At 42.6% G+C, this 27,734-nt stretch overlaps 1 long non-coding RNA gene across 1 annotated transcript in view; it reads right to left on the minus strand.

The window, feature by feature from the left end:
* LOC132405101 (uncharacterized) overlaps positions 1-21,809 on the minus strand; it is a 142,338-nt gene extending 120,529 nt beyond the window's left edge. The window contains exon 1 of the long non-coding RNA XR_009515758.1: positions 21,753-21,809. This is a non-coding gene — a long non-coding RNA (uncharacterized LOC132405101). The remainder of the gene's footprint in view (positions 1-21,752) is intronic.
* Positions 21,810-27,734: the final 5,925 nt, after the last annotated feature.

The raw sequence follows: 27,734 nt of genomic DNA on the forward strand, positions 1-27,734 counted from the left end.
AACTTCTAGAAGTGGATGAATGTCATCTCCAAATGAAATATATCCCAAAGGTGGAAATTATGTCTATTTGTATTCCTCTCTGGCTACTGGAGTAATGTTAGTAAATTGGAAGATGGTACTCTGGTGCTGTTGTCTAAAGAGGGAAATAGGGTTAAACTAAGTAATTACAGACCGATTAGTTTAATGTTGCTGGATAAGTCATCGGAATCCATTCCATCAATTTTGAATGGATTAATTAAGAACAGCGTGGATTTATTTTGGAATGATCATGTCTGAGTAACCAGATTGAATGTTTTAAGAAGGTTTTTGCCTAGGACATGCATGACTGGACATTGAAACCTATGAGATCCAAGAGAGAGTGGCAAATTGGATCCCAAATTGGCTCCTTGGAAGAAACAATTGTAATGGTTTATTGATGTTTCTGTGATTGAAAGGCTGTTACAAATGAAGTTCCACAAGACTGTGTAATTGGTTATGTGCTTTTGACAATGTACATTAATGATTTAATCCTAAATGTAGAGGGTCTGATAAAGAAATCTGAAAATGATACAAAAATTGACTGTGCAGTTGACAGTGAGGAGGAAAGCATTAGGCTCCAAGGAGTGAAGGATGGTGTGAACACATTGGGTGGAAAACTGTCAAATGGAATTACAAAAGTAAATCGCAATAAGTGTGATGTAATGCATTTGGGGAAGTTAAATGGGCAAAAGGAACAGTAAGAAAGAAGTGTGCAGACAGCATGGCAGCATAGTGTTTAGCACAATGCTTTACAGTTCTAGCCACCTGGGTTCAATTCCCGCAGCTGCCTGTAAGGAGTTTGAACATTCTCCCTGTGACTGCGTGGGTTTCCTCCGGGTGTTCCGGTTTCCTCCCACAGTCCAAAGACCTACCTGTTGGTAGGTTAATTGGTCACTGTAAATTGTCCCGTGATTAGGCTAGGGTAAATTCGCGGGTTACTGGGCCTCATGGTACAAGGGTTGGAAGTACTTACTCCACACTGTATGTCAATAAAAAGAAGTTAATGCGTAGTGTTGGGGAACAGAAGGTTCACAGCCCTGATTTTTTAAAAGGTCATTTGGCTGATTTTTCAAAAAGGCAAACAGGTTGATTTCTTTCTTTTGCCAAGGCATAGAATATAAAATTAGGGAGGTACTAGTGGATCTGTCAACGACGTTAATTAGGCCCTAGTTTGAGCGCAGGGTAGAGTTCTGTTCACATCACCTGGAAAGATGCAACCCACTGGAGAGGATACAAAAAAAAATTAATAAGATGTGGCCGCAATTGGAAAATGTGATAAGATAATTTTTTGAAGCTGTGGAGACTGAGTGGAGGATTAATATAGCTGTGCAAAATTATGGAAGATATGGCAAGTTTCAATAAGGTGAATTTATTTTCCTTTCTAAAGGGTCAAACACAGCATAGGTTTAAAGTAATTGATAAAAGTTGAAGGTGAGGAAGATTCTTTTTACCCAGACAATGGGAGGAGTCTAGAACTCATTACCTGGGGGGCTGAAAGAGGCAGACGCAATTGCATTAAAGAAGATACTTGAAGAGCCATGACTTTCAGGGAAATGGGCCTTGTGGTGAACTATGTGCCTGTCTGGACACGCCCCCTGCTGAATGCTGAATGCTCCTGTGGCTCCTCCCACAGGCCCCTGTATAAAGGCGATCTGAGGCCTGACGCTCGGCCTCAGTCTCCAGGACATAGTATGATGGACACTCACTCCTGGTTCCTTCTTCCAGTCAATAAAAGCCGATATCTTGCCTTACGTCTCAGTGTGAGTTATTGATGGCGCATCAGGCCTAGTGCTAAAAGGCTGGGTTTATACAAAGCAGCTCCTCCTTAACTGGTGAAAAAGTGATGGATTAAGTAGCCTTATACACTGCAAATTTCATAGTGCTCTCTGACTCTGTAGCATCATGAGAGATGATTGTGAGTAGTCCTCAGTGTATGTGGGATCTGTTTCTCTGGAGAATGACTTCTCCAGGAAAGACATAAATAAAAAATAGGAGTGTCAGAGAGCCAGGGACTACAGTGCCACCATCACCACCCAGTGCTTTCTAGGGGAAAGGAAGCGAAGCTACTGCAGATAATGATTCAGCTACAGCTGGAGAAATAGAATAGAACGAGTACCACAAAGATTGGTGGTGGAGGAAGAAGGAGAGAAGAGTGGTGTGTCAACTAAGTTAAGGGCGTCAGGCAGATAAAAAATGATACTTCATCATGAATAGTGACTTACTTGGTCAATTTTGACTGAGTTGGGAGCTGTTTCAATGCTGTGACAAGAGCAGAGAGCTGTTTGAGGACAAAACAATTTGTGTGGAAATCAGACATGGATTTGAAGTGACATTATATTGGAACTGGAATGGGTTTATTGTTGTCACATGTACCAAGATACAGAGAATAGCTTGTCTTGCATACTATTCCTACAGATCAAATCATTACACTGTGCGTTGAGGTAAGACAATAACAGAATGTAAACTAAAATGTTACCTTGCAGTAAGGGCAAACAATAAGATGCTAGACTAGGTACCGGGCTTTCGGAATAGGAAGGTAGAACAGTCAATGATCGTAGCTCACATTAATATTAAGGACATGGGTAGAAAAAGGGATGAGTCTCAGCAATGTAAATTTGAGGATCTGGTTGTAGAAGAAGGAACAGGAACTCCATGTTTATAATCTCTGAATTATTTCCAGTGTCACACGTAAGTGAGTGTCAAAATAGAAAAACAGATCAGATGAATGTACGGGTGAAGGGATGGGGCATGATGGAGTGCTTTTGATCTTTTGTATCATTGGGAACGTTTCTGGGTTTGGGAGTTCCTAATCAAGCAAGGGTAGATTGAACTTGAAGTGGATCATATCCAATATGCTTGCTGGGAAGTTTGTTTCTGCTGTTGGGTACCTTTAAACTTAGCTGGCAAAGCGTACAGCACAGAATAGGTGTGAGGTGAGGATCAATCAAATAAAGAAGAAGAAAATGTCAGTCTGGCAGACAGAGCAGAAATAGGCAGAAGATATACAAGATGACTGAAAGGTGAAATTACATCCATTTTAATGAAAGAGTCCTGACTGGTAAGGCGCATGGGAATATGATATTGTCAGTCACTGAAACATGATTGAATGAGCAGCAACTCAACGTTCCAAGGTAAAGAAGTTTCAGGTGTTATTGGTAACGTAAAAGAGGAAGAAATATGCATTAATTTTCAAGGAGCCCACTACGGAGTGCTGTAATGTGAGAGGATGACATGGATATCTTTCCAACTATGGCCATATAGGTAGAGCTTATAAATTTTTTTAAATGATCACTTTGTTGGGGTTCTTTGCTGGTATGGGTGAAATGTCAGTGAGCAAATGCCTCTGAATAGTAGCTATAACAATTTTGAAATTTAGCATGTTATTAAACTGGATATAGTTAGTCCAGAATGTAAGTGTCTGAACAGGGAGAAGATTAAATTCAGTTTCACTGAATGCAGCTGGGTTAGATACCTGCAGATGGATCTTTTAAAAGTGAGCGAGTAAAATTTTCAGATCAACGCATTAATCTGTGATGGGCAAGGACAGCAAATCCAAGGAATTATGGATGTCGAGACATAATGAAGGCTTGATAAAATAAAAAAATGTATGCAGTAGATAAAGACCAGTGATAATGGGGAGGCTTTTCAGGAACATAGAGTGTGTGTGCAAAGGCACTTAAAAAGAAATTAGGAAGCATTGAAGGGTCATAAAATGTTAACTGCAGAGAAGGTTAAGGAGAATTCTAAGAAAAATCTGAAGCACATTAATAGCAAGAAGGTAAACAGGAAAAGAATGGATCCATTAGGAACCAAAGCAGCAAACTGTGCATGGAGCTAGACTCCAAGGACGAGGGCGTGTCCTTAAACAAAGAAGTTTCATCTGTGTTACCAACAAGAAAGACATTGTAGATGGCGATTTTACTTAAATGGTAAAACTGTAGAACCTATGATTTAACAGGAAGTCGTAAGTCTTCAATAACTTAGTGGGCATAAAGGTGAACATGTAGATAGTGAAGAAGGAATGATTGATTCTTGCCTTTATCAGCCAGAGCACAGAATATAAAATCTCGGAGAATTCTTGGCACAATTTCACACAACATTGGTTAGGCACAACTGGAATATTGTGCACAGCTCGGGTCATCGTACTAAAGGGAGGTGCTCCGAAGAGGGTACAGAGGAGCTATGCCAGAATATTGCCTGAGATAGAATACTTCAGTTCTATGAAAACAGTGGATAAGCTGAGTTCGTTTTCCTTGAAGCAGAGCAGGCTGAAGGAGAGAGAAACTGACAGAGGTAATCAAAATTATGATGGCTACAGATGGATAGAATGTGAGTAACCTTTCTCATAAGAACATAAGAAATAGGAGCAGGAGTAGGCCATCCAGCCCAACAAGCCTGCACCGCGATTCAACAAGATCATGGCTGATATGTCCATAAACTCAGCTCCATCTACCTGCCTTTTCCCCATAACCCTTAATTCCCCTACTATGTAAAAATCTATCTAATTGTATCTTAAATATATTTAGTGAAGAAGCCTCAACTGCTTCCCTGGGCAGAGAATTCCACAGATTCACCACTCTCTGGGAAAAACAGTTTCTCCTCATCTCTATCCTAAATCTTCTCCCCTAAATCTTGAGGCAATGTCCCCTAGTTCTAGTCTCACCTACCAATGGAAACAACTTTCCTACTATCTTATCTATCCCTTTCAAAATTTTATATATTTCTATAAAATCCCAACTCATTCTTCTGAATTCCAGAGAGTATAGCCCCAGGCAACTCAATCTCTCCTCATAAGTTAACCCCTTCATCTCTGGAATCAACCTGGTGAACCTCCTCTGCACTGCTTCCAAATCCAGTATATCCTTCCTCAAGTACGGAGACCAGACCTGCACACAGCACTCCAGGTGTGGCCTCACCAGTTGCAGCATGACCCCCCTGCTCTTGAACTCAATCCCTCTAGCAATGAAAGCCAACATTCCGTTTGCCTTCTTAATAACCTGTTGCACCTGCAAGCCAACGTTTTCCAATTCATGTACAAGCTCTCCCTCTGCACAAAGCATGCTGCAAAATTTCACCATTTAATAATAATCTGCTCTTCTATTATTCCTTCCAAAGTGGATGATCTTGCATTTACCAACATTGTATTCCATCTGCCAGACCTTGGCCCACTCACTTAACCTATCTATATTACTCTGCAGACTCTCCGCATCCTCTGTAGAATTTGCTTTTCCACTCACTTTACTGTCATTAGCAAATTTTTCTACACTACACTCAGCCTGCTCTCCCAAATTATCAAAGTAAGTGGTAAACAGAACCAACTCCTGTGGCATTCCATTCACCATTGACTGCCAACCAGAGAAACACCCATTTATACCAATTCTCTACCTTCTATTGGTTAACCCAGGGGTCAGCAACCTTTACCACTGAAAGAGCCACTTGGACCCGTTTCCCACAGAAAAGAAAACACTGGGAGCCGCAAAACCTGTTTGACATTTAAAATGAAATAACACTGCATACAACGTTTTGTTTTGCCTTTATGCTATGTATAAATAAACTATAATGTGTTGCATTTATGAAATTGATGAACTCCTGCAGAGAAAACGAAATTACATTTCTGCATGCAACAAAAACATTTTGAACTCCGAAAAAAAGACGTTGGGTTGAAGGTTACTTTTAAGTAAAATACTCAACGTCTATTTGAGTCCTTCTTGTATTTATGAAAAACGCCAAACTTAAATTTGCCACCAGCAGCAAACCAAAAATAACGTCAGCCAGCTGTCAACCTGAAAAATAAAAGGACTATTTCACTGAACAATGAAAACATATGAATATACGTAAAATAATACGCAATTAAAATATTTATCATACTTCTTCAGGTTGACTCACACCTGACAATGCAGTCGTATTCAGTAGGGATGGATCGATGCTTAGGGGAGTGACCGGGAAGGATAATGTGTTTTTTTCCTCTCTGAACTCACAGAAGCGTTTCCCAAACGATGTTTGCATTGCGATGATTGCAGAATGTAAATACTCCGAATTTATCATGTCGTGACATTGTTTGAACTCTCTCAAATTGGGGAAGTGAGACAATGTGCCTTTCTGTAAATCTCTGGCAAGCAACGTCAACTTGCGCTCGAATGCAAAACATCCTCCAACATGTGCAGGGCTGTACGTCCTTACCCCGTTGAAGAGCTGTGTTCAGCGTGTTCAGGTGCGCTGTCATGTCTACCATGAAGTGTAGCTTTTCCAGCCACTCTGGCTGTTCCAGCTCAGGAAAGTTGAGCCCTTTGCTGCCCAGGAAAGTTTTCACTTCTTCCAGACGCGCGACAAAGCGTTTCAGCACCTCCCCTCTGGACAGCCAGCGATAAAAACACGTTGTAGCGGTTGCTACACGCAGTCAGTAAACTGCAGTCAAAGATAGCTTTATTCGAACTAAACAGCCTTGCTTTTAAGCCTCCCTCAACCCGCCCCCCATGGGCGCGGATGCTGCAAAAGACACGTACTCACAAACCCCCGTAGGCTATCTCCCTTAGCCTGAACGCTGGCTAATTGTGAGCCGGTTCGGATGTGTCAGGAAATGGGTCGCCACAACGTCTTATTTAGATTGTACAAGATCACCATAATCTTCAAATTTAGATTTACATTTCAAAAACTAACAAACTAACATAAAATACATATTAATTAAATACTGACCATGTAGCGGTGTGCTACACGCAGTGCTAAAATTACGACACGGAGTCGGTAACTGCAGTCGAAGGAAAAAAACTTTATTCGAAATCTTCAGCCTCACTTTTAAGCCTCCCTCAACCTGCCCCCCCCCATGGCGCAGAGGCTCCAAAGCTCTGTGCTCGCAAACCCCCGTAGGCTATCTTATTGTGAGTCGGTTCGGATGTGCCAGGAAAAGGGTCGCCACAACCAATTATTTCCCAAAGCAACAGGGAGCCGCAGCACAGACGTAAAAGAGCCACATGTGGCTCCGGAGCCGCGGGTTGCCGACCCCCGGGTTAACCAATCCATTATCCATGCCAATACACTTCCCCTGACTCCATGCATCCATATCTTATTTAAAAGTCTTCTGTGCAGCACTTTATTAAACGCCTTCTGGAAATCCAACTATATAACATCCACCTGTTCCCCTCTATCCACTGCACTCATTAAGTCCTCAAAGAACTCCAGTAAGTTTGTCAAACAGGACCTGCCCTTTCTGAATCCATGCTGCATCTGTCTAATGGAACCATTCTTTTCTAAATGTTTCACTATTTTTTCCTTAATGACAGCTTCAAGCATTTTCCCTACAGATGTTAAGCTAACTGGCCTATAGTTGCCTGTCTTTTGCCTACATCCTTTTTTAAAAAGTGCCGTGACAATTGCTGTCTTCCAATCCACCAGGACATGCCCAGAGTCTAGAGAATTTTGGTAAATGATTACCAACGCATCCACTATACCCTCCGCCAATTCCCTCAGCACCCTGGGATGCATCCCATCAGGACCACAATGTAGATGTCTAATATCAGAGGACATGGATTTGAGGGGCTCTGAGAAATAATTTTTTTTTACATAGGAGGTGGTTGCAACTTGGAGCACTCTGCCTTAGAAGTTAGTAGAGGCAACTATTCTCACAACATGCGACAAGCTTCTGGATGAATATTTGCATCCTCAAGATGTAAAAGGCTACTAACTTTGATGGTCGACATACTTGATGGTTGACATAGGTGTGGTGTATTGTGGGATCTATTCCTGTGCTATGTGACTCTATGACTCTAGTTTTAAAATTAATCATACTAAAAAGTCTGAAGAGACAAATGTAATGTGAGTATGCTGTCAAAAGGTTTGAGTCCCTCTCCCCAATACATGCAGGTGGTTAACATGGTAGAATATTAGTGGGTAAAATTGATTTTAGACAATCAACTGATATAACAATGAACATATTGATTACATAAAGCATTCTTCCTACCAACATCTGCCATGACAGTCACACACCCCCACTCTCTGCCCACAGCTTAAATGGATTGAAAATTGTCAGGAGCACTTTCATTGACAGTAATTTCATCCTGATATTTGGAAAGCAATATAAATCACTTTGAGACTCATCTTCATGGTATATGATACCATTGAATGTCCTTGTTAAATTTACTACTTGTATTCCCTCCTGAGTTTATATTATCCTCAGCATAATTGGCTGAACTCCTCTATTAATTTGTAACCCACTAATTGCTGTTTGTTAGTTATTATTCTACATCTAACCAGTCTCAAAACCTTGATTAAATTGATGATTTATAATTATCCCAAAATACCCTTGATTTGCACATAAAGTATTTATAGCTATATTATTGTCAGATGTCCATGATTGTTTGATTTAATGTATTTTAATACATTACCTATTATTAGTTTGAAAATGTCATTTAAAAATAACAAGACGTGCCAACTTGATAGTGTTCAGAATCACTCTTTTGGAAACTGTTTAATAAGGAAGGTTCTGTTATTTTAAAGCATAAGCTCAAATGAAGAATTATTGCTGCAGCAAAATGCAAAGCATTATAGTGCAACTCTTAATTAGACGGGGATGCTTTCCATGAATGCTCAGGTAACTGAAATTATTAATGAGCAATTACATTGTTAGTCAATAAACCAAAGTACAAAATGACAACATAGAATGCTGGAAACATACAACATAGAAACGAGCCTTTCAGCCCACAAAGTCCATGATGACCATAGTGCCTCTCTGCTCTAATTCCATTTGCCTACAGTAGGCCCATTAAATCCAATTCCTTTTCTCACTAAGTACCTGTCAAAATGCTTTTTAAAAATTGTACTAGTATCTTCCTGCACTACTTCCTCTGACAGCTCAGTCCAGATACTCACAACCCTCTGTGTATAAAGTTGAACTCTCAGGTTTCCTTTAAAATTCTCTCTTCTCTTCTTAAACCTGTGCTTTTAGTTCTAGACTCCCCTGCCCTGGGGAGAAAGACTTTGACTATCTATCCTATCTATACCCCTCATCATTTTTATAAACCTCAGGAAGGTCGCCTCTCAACCTCTTACAATCTAGTGAGCTATTCAACTTCAGCTCTTTATTCCAGGACTCTTTCTACTGTGCAGAGATTGTGCATGAGGTATTTAATGAGTACTTTGCTTCAGTATTTTCCAAGGAAAAGAATATGGAGGATCAGGAGATCCATGATGAGTGTATAAATACATTAGGGTGTTTAGAGGTCAAGCAGGAGGAAGCATTGAGCCTCCTAATGAGCATTAAGGAGGCTAAGTCCCCAGAGCCTGATGGGATTTACCCCAGGTTATTGAAGGAGACAAGAGACAAGATTGTTAGACCCTTGAATAGCATATCTGTGTCCGCTCTAGCCGTAGTCGAGCAGCGGAGGACTGGCGAGTGGGTGATGTTCTATCTCTATTTAAGAAGGGAGCAAAGAAAAATCCTGGGAACTATAGACTGCTGAATCTCACATCAGTTGTAGGGAAATTGCTGGAGAAAATCCTCAGGGATAGGATATATGAGTATTTGGAAACCCAAAGCCTAATTAGAGAGAGCCAGAATAGTTTTGTGCGTGGCAGGTCATGTCTTACCAGTTTGGTTGAGTTTTTTGACAAGGTGATGAGAGAGACTGATAAGGGGAGGGTATTTTATGCATGGATTTTAGTAAAGTGTTTGACAAAGTCCCTCATGGGAGGTTAATCCAGAAGATTAAGCTGCATGGGATCAGCAACAAATTGGCTGTTTGGATTTAGAACTGGCTTGCGTATAGAAGACAACACGTAGTGATAGAAGGGGTTTATTGAACTGGAGGTCTGTAATTGGTGGTGTTCCACAGGTATCTGTGCTGGGACCTCTGCTGTTTCTAATGTATATAAATGAGTTGGATGAAAATGTAGATGGGTGAGTTAGTAAATTAGTGGATGATACCAAGATTGGTGGAGTTCTCGATAGTGTAAAAGACTGGCAAAGAATACAACATGATATAGACCAGTTGCAGATATGGACAGAGAAATGGCAGATGGATTTTAACCCAGATAAATGTGAGGTGTTGCACCTCAGTAGGGAAAATATGAGGAGACTGTACACTGTCCTTAACAGTGTTGCTGAGCAGAGAGATCTTGGGATCTCAGTTCTTAGTTCCTTGTAAGTGGTGCACAGGTCGAGAAGCTTCTGGAACGCTTGCTTTTATGAGTCGAGGCACTGAGTTCAAAAGTCAGGAGGTTATGTTGCAACTTCATAAAACTCTGGTTAGGTCACATCTGGAGTACTGTACTGTGGTCACCTCACTATAGGAAGAATGTTGTGGCTTTGGAGAGGGTGTCGAAGAGGTTTACCAGGATGCTGCCTGGTTTGGAGGGTCTGTGCTATCACGAGAAACTGGATAAACTTGGGTTGTTTGCTCTGGAGTGTCAGAGGCTGATAGAGGTTTACAAGATTATGAAAGGTGTAGATAGTGTGGTCAGAGAGTATCTGTTTCCTAGGGTTGAAATGTCTAGTACCCGAAGGCACTCATTGAACGTAAGAGGGGGTAGGTTCAAGAGGGATGTGAAGGATAAGTAAAAACTCAGAGAGCTGTGGACGTCTGGGATGTTCTGCCTGGTATGATGGTAGAGGCAAATATGTCAGAGGCTTTTAAGTGAGGTTTGGATAAGCGCATGGATGTGAGGAAGTTGGAAGGATATGGACATGGTGTAGGTCGGAGGGATTAGTGTTTGGCTGTATTTGATTTGCTTTTTAGCTGGTTCAGCACAAAATTGTGGGCTGAATGGCCTGGTCCTGTGCTGTAATGTTCTGTTCTATAAACCTCCCACAGTGTGGTGACCAGAATAGTACATGGTATTTTCAAATGCAGTCTAAGCAGTGTTTTGTACAGCCACAAAATCATGTCCAACTTTGTTGTTATTTGTCAATACAGCCCCCACTGCCCAATTACACTCATATGATCAACTAACATACTAACCCTGTGTCTTTGTAATGTGGGAGGAAACTGGAGCAGCCAGAGGAAACCCACAGGAAGAACATACAAACTCCTTACAGACAGCAATGGAACTGAACCCAGTTTGCTGGTTCTGTAAAGCGTTTGCTACCTGCTGTGCTAACCATGCCATCCTTTCATACTCAGTGCTTTGATGAAGGCAACCATACCAAATGCATTTTTCATTACTTTATCCACCTGTGTCACCACTTTCAGGGAACAATGTACTTGCAACCCAGTATCTTCTCTATATCAATGTTCCTAAGGTCCATACCATTTACTTTACATGTTCAACCAGAATTTGATTTTCCAAGTGTATTCCCTTACACTTTTTTTCTTCCTTCTCCAGTGAGAAATCATAATATTTGTGATATCATTGCCCTCAGCTTAAAGTAGCAGATAATTAGTTCTGGAAGTTAAGGGAAGCAGGAACTAATCTGAAGGCTTAAGCATCCTCGGTCACTGGTCAAGTATGAAATGAGAAAAGAACATCTCTTTCTATTTATGCATAATGCCCACATAGAAATTATCAGAAGTCCCCCTACACTTCTCATCCATTAATATGGGAATGTGATAGTGTTGTTGTTGCTGTTCAATTGGGAAAAATATAATCTACTACCATACAGAATGTACTGGTCTCCTGTTTGATACATCTGTGTTTTGCATGTTGACTCTAATGCAGAGATTTTGTGGGGGAGTCTGGAAATAAAAGAGACATAAAAGCTGAGATTTACTGTCACTGCCATTTTCTCTGCTGGTCTACTTGCAGCAGATAGCACAGTTCTGCAGCTGCATCCCTGACAAACCTAACATGTCTTCTGACAGTGCCAAGTGGCTGTGTCTGAGCTTATCGTTGTAGTCGCTTGGTTAATGGTCCTGTCATCAAGCTTAAGGAGAGAGAAAAACACTGAGTGTCATCATAACTTTCAATTCATTTGGAACAATCACTCATTGAGCAGTTCAGCTGGTTAAACAAAGACACTTCCTAAAAGTGCAAGCTTTTCTGATTGGCTTTATGTGGCCATTTTCAGTTGTCCAACTGAGAACAACATTCTGCATGGAACTTGCAAGATACGACTATTATTTTCATTTTGTCATCAGGCGGATAACAAGTTCTTGCATTTTTCACATCAAGGCAATCAATAGCCAAAGCTGCTGATTTATTGGCTCTGCTCGCCCTTTTATTGCTGACAAGACCATTTCCACTGATTAGAAACTCAGGCTTTTTGACAATCACTCATAAGCTGCATTGCATTGCACTTTGCATCCCACCGTATGTCTGAGTTAAAGAGAAGCCATAACATGCTGTGAGTGTAACAATGAAGCATTTTGTTAACACAGTCACAAGGTAAGCTCAGACATGTTTCATCCTGCCTTTTTAACCCCTAACCAAAACACCCTAAACATCAATCCAAGTTCATTATTTGTTCAGCACGTTACATTGGTATCAGGCCCGAGTTAGACCTTCTACTAAATTCAATAAAATGCAAAGCTCTGTAATGAGAAGATAATTTCATTCTGAGTGTGCAAGTGGAAGTGTTGCTCATCTCAATTTCACAACTCTGTCACTGTATCTGCTTCTGAGTCACACAGGGAAATTGACTCCTCGGGCGCACTACCACAATCTTGCCAATGCAAAGCTTGCTTCAGTTTAAAGTGACAGAGGACTACAACTTTCCTCTGATATATCAGTGGGAGTTAGTGAGGATGAATTTCATCCATTTGTAGTTAAGTTCATATTGGAGGGTGAAAGAAACAGAAATGCATTTGGACTGTCTAATCCAATTAGCAGTAATGGTGGTTATGTGTCCCGATCCACTGCTACAACTTCTGAAAGACATGGGCTAAGGTGACCCTTATCTTTACACTTGAGTGTTGGCCAGTATTTCAGTGAAGAGCCTGGTTATTTCAGTATTCCAAATACATTTGCACAATACTTTTAAAACTCAAGGAATTTTTTTCCAGATATCAGCACTTTTCTTTGTGTCAACAGGCAGTTCTTTCAAAATTGACACATTCATACCCCCACGCTGTCTCAGTGGGACTCTCACCAACTGAGTCCTGTTCAGAAACAAAAGCTTCTGATTTTTCAGGAAAGGTATATAATCCTTCTGAGATCAGTGGTCCAAACCAAGACTCCAATTCACTTCAGTGAGAAAAGGTGATGTAATGAGAAGATCCTCCAGCATTTTGTGTGTGTTTCTTGGATTTCCAGCATCTGCAGATTTTCTCTTGTGTAATGAGAAGAACTGGCTTTAATCCTTTGCCAAGCCTCCACATGGCTGAGAGCTTTATTGTCTGCCCGACACTCTAGCTGGTTTGAGATAAGTGCCCCTGAAGCAACTATAATGAACAACTATGTCAGCTAATCCTTTTCAGTGATATGAAATAGGACCTGTAACTACCATAAGTGGTGAACTGGGGCTCAACTGCTTCTACACTGGAAGAGAACACAACAGCCACCGACCCATCTCCAACCCTCATCTTGTGATTCAAGGACACTAATTTTATGGGTATTGCTTGATATTCTTACTCACATAGACATTTTCACATGTTGCGCAACATACCTTCCTTTACATGGGTGAGCAAAGCTAGTATCCAATGGGCAATACACAATGGCTGTGGTAGAGTAGTTGAAGCCCAGAAACCATTGGGGTCTTCCCTCATGAAGATTTGAATCCTGATAGTATAGGAACTGTTCAATATTTCCTTTGGGCAGCAGTATTGTAGCTGGAGTGCTGTTGCCTCAAAGCCCCAGGTTCAATCCAGGCCTACGAGCTACCTGCATGTATTTGCACGATTTTCCATAGAACATAGAACGGTAGAGTACAGTACAGGAACAGTCCCTTTGGGACAGTGCTGTGCCAAACCAAATAAATTAGTCATCAAATAGCCAAATAAACTAATCACTAATGCCTGCATAATGTCCATATCCCTCCATTGTCTTCACATTCATGGGCATATCTAAAAGTCCCTAAAGTGTCTGCGTGAAAATATGCCCCTCACATCTTCTTTAAAATTACCTCCTCATGCCCTCTGGTATTAGACATTTCAGCTCTGGGAAAAATATACTGTCTGGTTATTCTATCTAGGCTTCTCATAGTCTTAATCCTCTCTCAGATACGAGGAAATCTGCAGATGCTGGAAATTCAAGCAACACACACAAAATGCTGGTGGAACACAGCAGGCCAGGCAGCATCTATAGGGAGAAGCGCTGTCAACGTCAGGACGAAGGGTCTCGGCCTGAAACGTCAACAGCGTTTCTCCCTATAGATGCTGCCTGGCCTGCTGCGTTCCACCAACATTTTGTGTGTTACCTCTCTCAGATCTCTCCTCAACCTCCACCACTCCAGAGAAAACAACTCTAGTTTATCCAAACTCTTGTTATAGCACATGCCCTCTAATCCAGGCAGCATCCTGGTAAACCTCTCCTGTACCCTATCCAAAGCCTTGATATCCTTCCTATAATTGGATAACCAGAACTGCATGCAATACTCTAGATGTGGTCTAACTAAAGTATTATAAAGCGACAGTATTATAAAACTTTCTGGCTTTTGAACTCAAAGCCTTGACCAATAAAAGCAAGCGTGTCATATGCCTTCTTAACAAACCTATCAACCCTATCCACTGTTCCTCAACATTTTTAAGGGTCTTGCCCTAAACAGTGTATGGTCTCTTTACATTTAACCTACCAAGGTGCAACACTCCACATTTGGCGGGGTTAAACTCCAGCTGCCATTTCTCCAACCATATCTACAACAGATCTATATCCTACTGTGTTCTTTGTCAGTCATCTCTGCTATCCACAACACCACCAATCATCATATCATCTGCAGACTTACTAACCCACTCATCTAGAGTACATTTTCATCTAAGTCATTTACGTATATACATCACAGACAGCAGAGGTCCCTACGGAACACCACTAATCACATATCTCCAGCTAGAATAAGTCCCTTTGACCACCATTCTCTGCCTTCTATAGGCAAACCGGCTTTGAATCCAAATGACCAATTCACCATTGATCCCATGCATCTTAATCTTCTGGATGAGTCTCCCATGAGGGATCTTGTCAAATGCCTTACTAAAATCCATGTGATCACCATCCACAGCTCTACCTTCATCAATCACTCTCATTACCTTATCCAAAGCACTCAACCAAGTTAACAAAACATGACTTGCCCCAGACAAAGCATACTGGGTCTCCATAATTAAGCCATAGTTTTCCAAATGCTCAAATCCTATCCCTAGGAATTCTCTCCAGAACTTCTGTACCAATATAGTTTCCAGAATTATCCCTGGTTCTCTTGTTGAACAATGGAACAACGTTATCTACTCACCATTCCTGGGGCTCAAGAGGACAGAAAGATATTGGTCAAGGCCCTTGCAATCTCTTCACTTGCCTCTGTCATTAAGTTGGATTATATCACATCAGGTCCTGGGGACTTATCCACCTTAATGCTCTTTAATAGACCCAACACTACCTCTTCCTTCAAAATGCCCTAGTATTAATACAATCAGCAATGATCACCCTCTCAACCATGTCCTTCTCCTTGATAAATATTCATGTAAATTATTCATTATTAACTCATATATGTACATCCTTTGCATCCAGGTGAATGTCCCCCCCCCTTTATCCTTGAGCTGTCCCACCTCTCCTTAGTAATGCTCTTGCTCTACTGATGTACTCTATGTATAGAATGCTTTAATCCTACTTGCCAAGGTCTTTTCCTGGCCACTTCTGGCTTTTCTAATTTCCTTCTTGAGTTTTTTTCTGTCTTCTTTATAATCCTCCAGGGATATGTTTGATCCTAGCTCCCTAAGCTTTGCATACATTTTCTTCTTCTTCTTGACTAAATTCATCACCTCCATCGACATCCAACCTCTTACCTTGCCATCTTTGTCCTCCTTCTGTCTGGAACATACCTGCCCTGTACTCTGTGCAGTGGACTTCAAGCACACTCCACATGCCAGATGTGAAAACATCTGTTTCAATTAACTCTCCCGAGTTCCTGCCTAATGCCCTTATAATTTGCTCTACAGTTTCCACAAGGACATTCCTACAAGTCCATGTTTATCTATAGCTACCTTAAAACTTGAAGAGTTGTGATCCCTTTTTTTCTTTTTCAAGGTGGTTGGGGTCCTGTCAGAGTCCATGATCTACAGCTGCAGCTCAAACTACGGTTCTTTGAGGGTGGTGGGTTCTCACTCTCAGAACTTGCCGTGCAGCCTGGAAGACATGCACCTTCGGGGCGTGGCAAACTGATTCCTCACTGGTGTCAGCATCTGAAGCATCGCAAGAGATTGAAAATGGAGATGGTAGGCTGGCAGTGTATGCTGCTGTCGAAGGGAGGCCTCTACATCTGAACAAGCTCTCTGTCTCTCTCTCAGTGATGAGTGAGAGTCTGCTGATCCTCAAGTCGGGGGTATTTGGACAAGTGACGTGGCAGATTGTAACATTGAAACAGCAAGCTGTTGGTCTCCCCTCTTGCTGTGGCCCGATTGATACCTCTCTCTCCCTTGCTACTGAGAGGAGAGAGACTGTCTGATATGTCCAAGTGTTGGGATGGACAGTAGTTGTTGGTGGACTGTAGATCATGGTCTCTGAGGGCTTTGTTACTGCTTGCATGGTGGGTGCTTGGGGTTGATGCTTTTGCTGGAGCAAGTGGAGGAAGGCAGAGGAGGTAGGGTTGATGTTTTTGTTGCTGTTGTGTGTGGGAGGGGGAGCTTTGAGATTCCAATGTTTTCTGTCATTCATTCTTCGGGTTTTTTCTGTTTTGTGGATGTTGGTGAAGAGTAAGGGTTTCGTTTTGTATACTGTATACCTTCTCTGATATTAAATTGAACCGTTGAACCATCCTAGGTTGCACAGGTGCAGGCTCAAGTGGGTTGAGCGGTCCATGGACAATGATTTTGAGGCAGGACCTGTGGAAAGTAGGTGTGATCCTGAAGGACAGAAGCAGATGGAGATGGAAAGTGACTGGATGGTTGCAATGAGTGATCCTGAATGGACCAATGAACCGGAGCAAGAGCTTGTGGGAGTTGGTGTGCAGGGTCAGATCTCGGGTGGACAGCCAGACACAGACCCCAGCCCAGAACAGTATGGCTGGTTAACACCAGCAGTTGGCCTGGCAGCTGTAGGCACTGTTGGCAGCTAGGAAGTCCATTGGTGCCTTCTTTTGAGCATTCCAGCAGAGGCAAACCAGAGCCCAGATGGACAGCACCTCCTCCATGAGGAACAATGGGGGTTGGGAGCCATGAAATACCTCAAAGGATGATATGCCCAAGGCAGAGAAGGTACGTAGATTGTGGGACAGCTCAGCCCAGTGCAGATACTTTTTCTATGTGAAAGGGTTAGAGGTGGCTAAGCATTGCAGAAACTTGTTGGTTGGTTCTTTCAGACTGATCATTGTCCTGCAGCTGATAGCCAGCGAACAAACTTACTGAGTTGCAGAGGAAGGAGAAGAAGGGTTGCAAAGGTGCAAGATAAACTGTTAGCCCCAGTCTGACATGGTATCTTGAATGAGTTTATGGAGGTGAACTACATGTGAGGTAACCAGGTCCACTGCTTCAGCAGCTGATGGAAACTCAGGTATGGACCACCTTGGAGAACCAGTCCTCCATTGGCATGGTGACAACCCCATGATGACATCCAGGCAGGCAGTGACAAACTGACATACATACATCTGTGATCATGGTAGTCCAGCTGAACCTGCGTCACAGAAAATTCAGAGTCTGTTGTGTGCCTGGATGTCTGGAGAGGGATGAGAAATGGGCCCACAGGTGAGCCTCAGAGCACACGGCTGCTAAAGTGTACATTTAGGTGTCAGGTGTGTTGACCGGAGCAGGCTCATGGAGTTTCTCCAGGATGGAGATGATCGAAATAAGGACTGAGGAGACGGAATAATGGTCTGAGGGTCGATCTCCACTCCCAGATGCGGTGGGCATTTGATGTCTAGGTGATCAGATGCTCCACAGGAAGCACACAAGTTGTTTCTCCACCAATGCTCATGCTGTGGGACATATTGGAGGCATTCCAATGATGGTCCTGCAGCCTGAAATGTTTCTGGGAATGGAATGGCTGATGATATGGAGGGTTGTCGCATAAGACACTTGTCAATATGGATGGCCTTTCAAGGTTGGTGACATCTCCTGGGTAGACAGCTCATCTTTCAAAAGCTCTGAGAGGCTGTGATGGTAATGGGCCAGCAATGCTTCTGAACTCCAGCCGCACTCCGCCACGAGTGTCCTGAGTCATCCAGCACCGATTGTGAGCCTTGATGCAGGCAAAGTATCTGATCCTTTCCACTTCCCAAATGGTTAAAAACCGGCACACCTCAGTGGTGCAATCCTCATATCTGTTGCGTATAGGGGTCTTATTATCCCAGTCAGCAGCCCAGCCCAGAGCTCGCAGAGTTTAGAGAAATAACGAAGGCAGTCTTGCATTTAAGTATGAAGGAAGTACAACAGCACCTCTACTTCCTTACAAGTTTGCGAAGAGAGAAACCAGAGGGGATAATTTTATTCACCTTCACTTGTCCCTTACCTGAAACGTTCCCACAACATATGGATTTACTTTCAAGGACTCACAAGGACTCATCACCTAATGTTCTCGATATTTATTGTTTTTTTTTCTCAGCTCAAGCTGGTAAAACCAGAGGTATGGACATAACCAAACACATTCATTTTTCAATTGCTAGGAACTTTTGAGCCATTCCAGTAGGGTTTTGATAGTGGCTTTCTGAATACTTACATAAATATTGCTGTGTAGCCCTATTTGTTTAATGCAATTGTGTAGTGACATTGGGATGATATTACTATTGGGACAATGTATACCCTGTTCATGTTCCATAGTCTTTCAATTCAGCATATTTCTGGTGCTTTGGTTTTGTTATGTTATGAGTGGTTGGAATAGATATATCAATTAATTAAGTTATTCTTGCTTGTTTATCCTGTAATATTATTATGGATTGTCCTATCTGTAATGATGAATCAGTTGCAAACTAGTTTGTAGGATTATTATTACTATTGTTACATTTTTTACTTTTTTCTCAGCTCAAGCTAGTAAAACCCAAGGTATGGGCATAGCCAAACACACTCATTTCTCAATTGCTGGGAACTTTCAGACTATTCTAGTGGCGTTTTGTCTGTGAGCTTAGCTTTGTCATCAGCATTCTGTGAAGGCTCTTCAGCTGTATTGTTGCTGTTAATGTCTGATTGTGAAGCAGTTGAAATAATTGTATTTTCATCATTGCTTCAGTGGGTTGCAACTTCATTATTTTCTTGCATGGTATTATCTTGGTGTTTAGGTTGGTCTCTTTCTATTTCTTATACAACTTCATGTTTTATTTGGTTTAACATGTCTATAGGGATTAAGTTTTTTTTACTGTAATTACAGTGATCTGTATTCATTGTGCATTTACTTGTACAAAGGGATACTGTGCTATAAACTGTTGATAAAGTTTGTTCCTGTATGCTATCACTTAAGTTCTGTTACTTGATATTATACACACATTACGAATGTGTTTACTTCTAATGACCATTTCATGTGTGACTTTCTTCTCATCACTGCTCGAGTGGTCTCAAATGTAAGTGGACTGCTCCCCAGAGAAACACCTGCAGCAGTCGCAGCTTATAATTTTGGTGGGCAACTTTGAACACCAGCTGTACCTTTTTCAGGTTTCCTGGTGCCTGCTCACCTATTCACAGTGGACCACTAGCAGTTTGCTTGCTGTCATGTCCAGCGCCAGCTTCAAGCATTGGCTGTATCACTCTATTCCATAGACATCTCTCCATTTCTAAAGCAAAAGGGTGTTGCTTTTTATACCTAAAGCCAGGTTTCAGCTGTATCCACAGCAACACCCAATATGGATACAAATGTGCCTGGATTTGTTTCTTGACCAGGGTAGGGGCGGGAGTGGGGGAAGCATGGCTGATTTTATAGCAATAAATGTCCTCTCCCTGCACCATATATTCCAGAATCCCAGACCATCCCTCGGAGCCCAAAACCAAGCCCCAGCTCCTCACCTGTCCTCCGAGGCCATTTGGCTGAGCAGTTCACCATCCAGTGAGCTCTCCAAACGCTGCCCCCTGTTGTCGGTGGTCGGAGCTGTCATCACATCCCATCCACCCTAGTGCTGCTGCTGCTGTTGTTGGCTGTCCCTGGTGTTGCTATTGCTATTTGGTGTTCCGGTGTTGTTATTGTTATTATTATTAATATTAATTTTTTTCTTTTGTTTTTTATTTGCACATTCTGTTGTCTTTTACACACTGGTTGTCTGCCCTGTCGGTGCAGTCTTTCATTGATCCTTTTATGTTTTTTGGATTTATTGAGTATGCCCACAAGAAGAAAAATCTCAGGGTTGTATATGGTGATATATATGTACTTCAATAATAAGTTTTACTTTGAACTTTGGCTTAGTCCGTAAGATACTGAGATGGCTGGAGCTCGAAGTGTAAGATGCACTGGGACAAGAAGTTGGGGCTCTGGGTTGGGAATCCGTCGAAGCATACAGGAACTGAAATCCGAGGCTTTGAGGAAAGAGGTTTACCGGCGTGGGGCTGATGTACTGAGATGGAGAATTGGTTGAGAATGGCTGCTTCTGGATTGTGTGCTCATTTCAACTGATGTGTTCCTTTAAACGAATATACTCTGCTGGGTCAATCGCGAGTTTACTCATCCAGTCAGGAAATAAAGAGGAGGCTTGACCCAAGAGCAGAGCAGTGGAAACGATTTAGCAGTAAACAATACTTTACTAATAAGTTGCAAAATAGCAAGCCATGAGGGATGAGCCATGAGAACATAATCTAAGTACCATGGGTGACAAAATAACTGAAGGCTAGGAGCAACTGGTTGCAGCTGGCTTATTTGATGGGTGAACAAAGACCACAGATGAGAACTGGGTTTCAATAGGCTCCAGGTGACGAGTTGGATATGAGTGGCAGGTGACTCATTCCCATATGCACTTCCATTTTACAGAGTATGCTACCATACACTGTGGTCATCTTCTACAACCTTCAAGTCATAAAAATATTATTGACTGTAACTCTTTGCTCCTTACCACTAAGCCAATTTTGAATACATCTTGTTCCATTACCTTGGTTTTCAAGATTTTCATAAGATCCATGTGCACTTCAACAACATGTTAAACTTGTTTACATACAGTATCTTGTTAACTCTTTAGAAAAAAATCACATCAGTTAAGCACAAATTTCTGTCAACAGACTTATACTAAGTGGCCTTGATTAATTTGCAACTCTCTAACAATGGTTAATGCTGTTCCTCAGAAGAATGTTTTTGAATAATTTTCCCATTGAAATGTTGAATTAAAATTCCATTTAGTCTATCGTTTCCTCTTTAAATATCAGTACCCCATTAATGGCCTTTCTTTCACCAGCACTTACAGGTAACCAAGAAGGATTAGAAACCAGTGGTCAGTATTTTCTCTGTTTTGTCCCTGACTTGTTTATTAGTCTTGCATACACTTCTTTACGTCTTTGTGACTTAACTATGACCAAATATAATTAACTCCTTAAATTGTCTGTCTCATTATATTAACCCTAGGCCCAATTTTTATATTTCTCCTCTTACATTGGGTGATACCCCCTCTTTTTGAAGATATTTGCAAACTATTCATTAAGAGCCAAACACAAATGTCTTGCCTCCACACATAGGTTTTGTTCTTATCCTGTAACAGGCCTTAACATTTCTTTCTTATTGTACAATTTCTTATTCACATTGTTTATTTATGAAGTAACGTATTTTCTTACGGTGTTATTTGTTCTAGGTCATGGCTTCTTCCAGCTACTCGTTGCTGCCGCTCGCCCCTTTACTGCTGAGGTTAGTCGATTCCAGGGAACTCATGGATCTAATGTTAAAATCAAAACAATACTGAAACTTTGGACAGGTGATCAATATAATGTTTAATAATAGATAACTATTGCTTCCTGAACAGAGTAGGGGTGGACTACTTAATGCATGCAGTGAAAAGGTCACTTTTCTGAATGCAACCACACAAATCCATCTTCAACCCACTCTCCACTGGAGTAATATACTTCTCCATGTCAAAACTGTCTCTTGGTCACTGTATATTTCCAAATCAAAGCAAAAGCAGCAAGTAGCGATTAAAGCAGATGGTGTGAACTATGAAATAAAGGTAGCAACTGAAACTGAAACCTGTGTGGTCTTTCTCCTTGTTTTTTAATTGGAGAATGTAGCTACAGGTAAAACTTCCAAAGGAGGCTGAGTGAGGAGGAAGTGGGTGACAACTGGTTGTGGGCAAGCTCAAGAAAGATAATCCTGATGAAAAGTAGACAACTGGATACTTGAGAGAGGGGGCCTGATTGGAATCAGAAACCATCAAAGTAGCTGAAAAGACTCAAAAAAATAACATGTGAGGCCTTGAGGAGACCATGCTATGGATGACTTGAAGTGGGTTAGTTAAATTGGGCCCTCTGACACCATTGGAGCACAGGGCAACCTGTAATGTCTACTTCAGGATCAAAGTAGAAGTGGGCTGGGGAGAGAGGGTTCAGGGACAATGAAACAAGGAGAAGGCAGCTTTATGACATTGGTATTTTTTTTCATCAATGTTCTCCCTTGAGTCATTTCTTGATATGACTGGGTCAATGCGATATCTGAGCATTTAGATCTATTTACCCAGAAAACCCAAAACATAAAATAGAATAATTGTAGAAAAGACAAACTAATGTGAACTAACTCATTTCAAGAGGCATGGTAAGCAACAACTCATTGCATATTGGTCTGAATTGCAAACACATTGCCACTATGGCATTAGGTGGTCTTTCAACATAGGTGGTCTATGAGGCAGATAGTCTGTTGTTTTATTTTACAGTGTGATTTTAATTGCAGTGTGACTGAATTTGCTAGGGTGATTTTGATTATCATGTGCTTGCTTAAAGCTGTAGATGCTGTAACCAAGTAAAGAGCTTATAATGTTCCCACAGCCACAAAATTACTGCCATTATCATATCTCCATGTAAACCTCCCATACAGATACCACAGTACTGTCTTTTCACTTTTGTTTTATTGTCTGAATATGCTGGCTGGTGGCCTCTTTCAAAATGCTGCTTAAAACATACTTGTATTTGAAAGAGCATTTTCAAGGCTAAAAGGAAGTGTCTGAAGAAGTCATGTTTATTGTAGCCATCTTTCACCAACCATAGTAGACCTTCAAAAAGTCATTGCATCCATGTTCATTGATAGATGCTTCACACTGGGCATGCAAAAGGCTGTTAGTGTGGACAACCCACAGAGGTCTGCACTCTTGACAGGTCATGATGTCAATGAGTACACAATGTTAATTTATTCCCAGTGCATTGACGAACAAGGTAGTTGAACGAATAGAATGAATAATGTGTTCCCTCTTAAAGCAAACGTGTGTTATCAGAAAGGAGTGACCATGCACCCGACATCCACTAGCCATCACCCATGACCAGTCTCCAACTGACCTGCACTCTTAATGCATTCAGTGATTTTCAGGCTAGTTCACTTGATTATTGCTAGATTTTTTATAAGTATTAGGTGCACTCGATAATTTTCTGGAGGAGGTGTAATAAGACACTTATTTGACTTCAGTGCATCTGCATACATCAGCTCCATCCTAACATGGTCACCTTAGTCAGCATCCCCTCTATACAATGTGACTGAGTGAATAAGCAAAGACAATGCTGAGCAGGACAAGCTGCTGAATGAAGTCGAGCTTCAAATATCATCCATTCCTACCCAGGGTGCTCAGGGAGATGTTCTTTGAGGAGCAATATGGGCGATGTCGGCACTTCATTTAACAGATCTTGACAGAAATATGCCAACCGCTATAGCCTTGGGACAGAACAGGCGCAATTTGTGCAGTAAACATGAAGGAATCTGTATCAATGAACAAAAAGCATCATGCTCCTTCCAGTTTAGTGATGGCAATATTTGAACAGATTGCAGCTTGCTTTCTACTGAGAGGTAGACTGTCTTTCTCTCTATTGTGACTGGCTTTCTCTCTATTGAGAGAGCTCGTTATATTGCTGCTTCTTATGTCCAGGATAATGACCAAAGGAAGCAGAAAGAGTGCAGGCCCGCAAAATAATTCTCACAAAATAGATATGTATAACATATATGAAGCCATGCACATACCTGAAAATATTTGCCTTTCAATGTTAAGGAAACACTTCGGTGTCCTTCCATAAACCAATAAAATTAACTTCCTGCACACACCCTTGTCCTTGCCGGAGAGCAGCAACCAGTGCGTGCACCCATCTTAATTGAATTCCTTGCTTCCCTGCTGTGCAGGTTGGAATCTGTATTGTGTTTGCCACACGCGAGCAGTGAACTGAGGGGGTTCACTGCTAATCAGCTTTGGTGCCAATCAGTCATTCTACTAGCATATGAGCCTCCACAGAAAAACTGATGAGCCATTCAGTTGACAAGATCGTGCGTTACACTCAAGTGCTGAGAGAGAGAGAGACACTGAAGCTGAACAACAATTCACTGACTTATAACAGGAACTGAAATAAAAACAATAAACAGTAGTCTTCCTTCCTGGAACCAAGGCAACAGTAAACAGGGAGCATTGACTTCGCTCTGATTTTGGTCAAGTCTCGACAAGAGTGGAACGAGAGGAAGGAAGTGAGATATGAATTGGTTGGAATGTGCATACTTGCAAGTGTGATTGCCAAACCTATTCTGCGGAGCGCCTGTGAGGCCACACAGACACCACAGCAAAGTCCACCCTCCCCAGGTGCAGCTCCCGAGCGCCAGTGTCCGCCTGAGGTCCCAGGACGACATGGGCCGAAACCCAAGAATGTTTCTCAGGGCCATACCCCTCCCAAACCACGAGATACTGCACCCTGCCCCGCACTCAGCAAGATGCAGAAGGTGCTGCACAGAACCCACCAAGTGAGGAGGAGGAGGGGGTGGGTGACTGGAGCCAGGGGGAAGGTAATCACCAGCCTGAGCAGGGAAACATGAAACACTAGGTGAATCTTTATTGATGATGGTTGGTACAACCTGTACGAGATCTTGTTGATGGCTTTCTCCACTATGAGTGCTCCCACATAGTGTGGGGCCAGGTTGGGACTCTTAACTTTCAAGGCAAGATCCCTGCACACCAGCCAGACTTCCTTCCTGGCACTCAGCAAAGACGGGTCTGGCTCATCTCCAGATGTGCCTGCAGAGTTGGGTCAACTGTTCTGTAAAAAGTGTAATTAATCTGTTGGTCAGGGAAGAGTGGTGGCTGGAGTCCCATTTGGCATTCAAAAGGAGATATGCCAGTGGAAGACGACTGGAAGATATTGTGGACAATCTCTGTGCAAGCCAATTGGGAGCTCCAGGATATGGGCTTGGAAGAGACAAGGCCGTGCATGGTTGTCTCCAGCTCCTGATTCACTCTCTCAGTCTGGCCATTAGGTTCGGGGTGGAAATCAGATGAGAGGCTGACGGTGGCTCCCACAAGAAAACAGAAGGCCTTCCAAAAATGGGATGTGAACTGTGGCCCTCAATCAGACACTATGTCCTGAGGGAAGTCATGTAGCCTGAACTTGTACTGAACCATGAGGATGGCAGTTGCACAGGCCGACAGGAACATAGGGAGAGCAGTGAAGTGGAAAATCAGTCCACAAACACCAAGCAGTAGTGTTTACATCAGTTGGGGACAGACCAGTGATGAAACAGAGAGATGGGACTAGGGGTGGTGAGGCACAGACAGCAGGCAGAGCAGACCTGACTTGATTATGTCTGTTCCGGGCACAAGAGGAACAGGCAGAAATGAAGTTTTGGACATTCTGGGGCAAAGAGGGCCACCAACATCATCTATTGATAACTTCCAGGGTCCGTTGAATTCCTGGATGCCCAAACAGATGGGAAGAGTGACCCCATTCCAACACACTGGGGCTCACTCTGGCAGGGACAAACAGCTTGTTGGGTGTTCCCCTAACTGGGCCTGTTCTGTGGCCCTTACCTCTGCCCCTACTTTGCAAATCACTGGAGAAGAAGAGAGCCAAAGCAAGCTTGATGGGATTTGAGTCTCTTGGCATCCTGAACATAGGAGAGATTCTGGTGATTCGTCCATACCAAAAAGGGGTGCTCTGCCCCCTCCAGCCAGTGTCAACATGCTTCCAGGCCCTCCTTGACAACCAGAAGCTCATGGTTCCCAACGTTGTTGCTATACTCAGCAGAAGTCAAGTGATGAGAAAGTAAAACACAAAGGTGCAGCCAGTCATCCGCAGAAGTATAGCTCCAATGCTGGCATCTTGCCATCCACCTCGACAATGAATGGACGGGGTGGATCTGAGTGTTCCAGCACCAGGGCACTGGCAAAGAGTCGCTTTAGTTCCGAGAATGCTTCCCTGCTTCACTTGTCCAAAGGAATCCTGCAGAAGTCTACTTGGTGAGTGGATTTTATGAGTGGTGTGATGGAACTGAAGATTCTTATGAAGTGGCAATTTAAGTTTGCAAATCCAGTGAAGCACCACAAGTGTTTGACGGTAGGTGGTTTAGGCCACTCTGTGACTGCTGGAGCCTTACATGGGTCCATTTGAACCCTGGAAGGTGTGAGGATATAGCCCAAATGCAGGGATGAAGCTTGTCATCCTTCTTGCTTACAAAAAGAAGCCTGCCCCTGCTGATGAGGTTGATGGACAGACTAACCCTAAGGCAATGCCTCCTTGATGTACTCTTCAGGATGAGAGAGGGAGAAGAGTCGGCCCTGGGAGGACTAATACTGTGCAAGTACTGGGTATGGCTGGTGTTCAGGAGGGGAGGGGTAGCCATCTTTTTGAAGACCTCAAGAATGCCAGACAGGTCCATCCTAATAGTTGACACAGGAGGGAATCTGTGGACAAGGATTTTATCTGGACCCAGACAGACATGGTGGTCTCCACTCTCGGAGTACCTTTAAGGACCAGTCACTCGGTGAGTTGTGTTGAGTTAACCATGGAAGGCCAAGCACCAGCGGCAGTTCAGATGAATCAACGGGAAAGAAGAAAAGCCGTACCCTATAATTGCCTTCTACCACAAGTTGGAGGGGTTCTGTGGAAATGTGGATCTTCCCAGTGCCTACCAACCAGGGCTTTGATATTGATATTTTCTCCCAATTGTTGAGTTGAAACTCTCAATGTTTGAGCCAAAGATATATCAATGAGGCTCCCGTCTGCCACAGAATCAATAAATGCCTGAAGCTCGAGGTTCCATGGCAAAGAAGCCGGGAACATTACACAATTAGGGGAAGTTGCTTGCAAGGAGAACAGACCCATCAGACCTTCCTTCCTGCTGAGGCATATCCTCTTTCACTGAATGTTTGTGACATGAAGACTAGAAATGTCCTGGATCGCCACAATAAAGGCAGGAGCCTGTTCTCCCGTGCCGATCTTGCTCCTCGTGAGGTAGGTGCATATGCCCCACCTGCATAAGCTCCTCCGTGGACTATGTACTCAGTGGTGTGGGAGAGGATACAGACAAAAGGTGATCTAAGGAGTAGGTAGCTCTCTTTCTCTGCACCATCCAGTTACCCGGTTGGCAGTTCCAGTGGCCAGATTAATCAGGTCACCCAGCTTTCCTGCTCATCATGCACTTTGATCTCATGCCGGACCCCTGCGCACAGTCCCTGCTGGAAGGCAGTGATGAGGGTTTCTCATTCTACCCCGCCTCTACCACAAGTGTGCATAACTTTACTGCCCTGACCCTCACTGTCCCTCTACCTTGCAGCAGGTCCAAGAGTCGGCGGGCATCCTCTTGAAGATTAAAAA

Source organism: Hypanus sabinus, chromosome 2 (genome assembly GCF_030144855.1).
Source record: "Hypanus sabinus isolate sHypSab1 chromosome 2, sHypSab1.hap1, whole genome shotgun sequence".
In the NCBI taxonomy this organism is placed as follows: domain Eukaryota; kingdom Metazoa; phylum Chordata; class Chondrichthyes; order Myliobatiformes; family Dasyatidae; genus Hypanus; species Hypanus sabinus.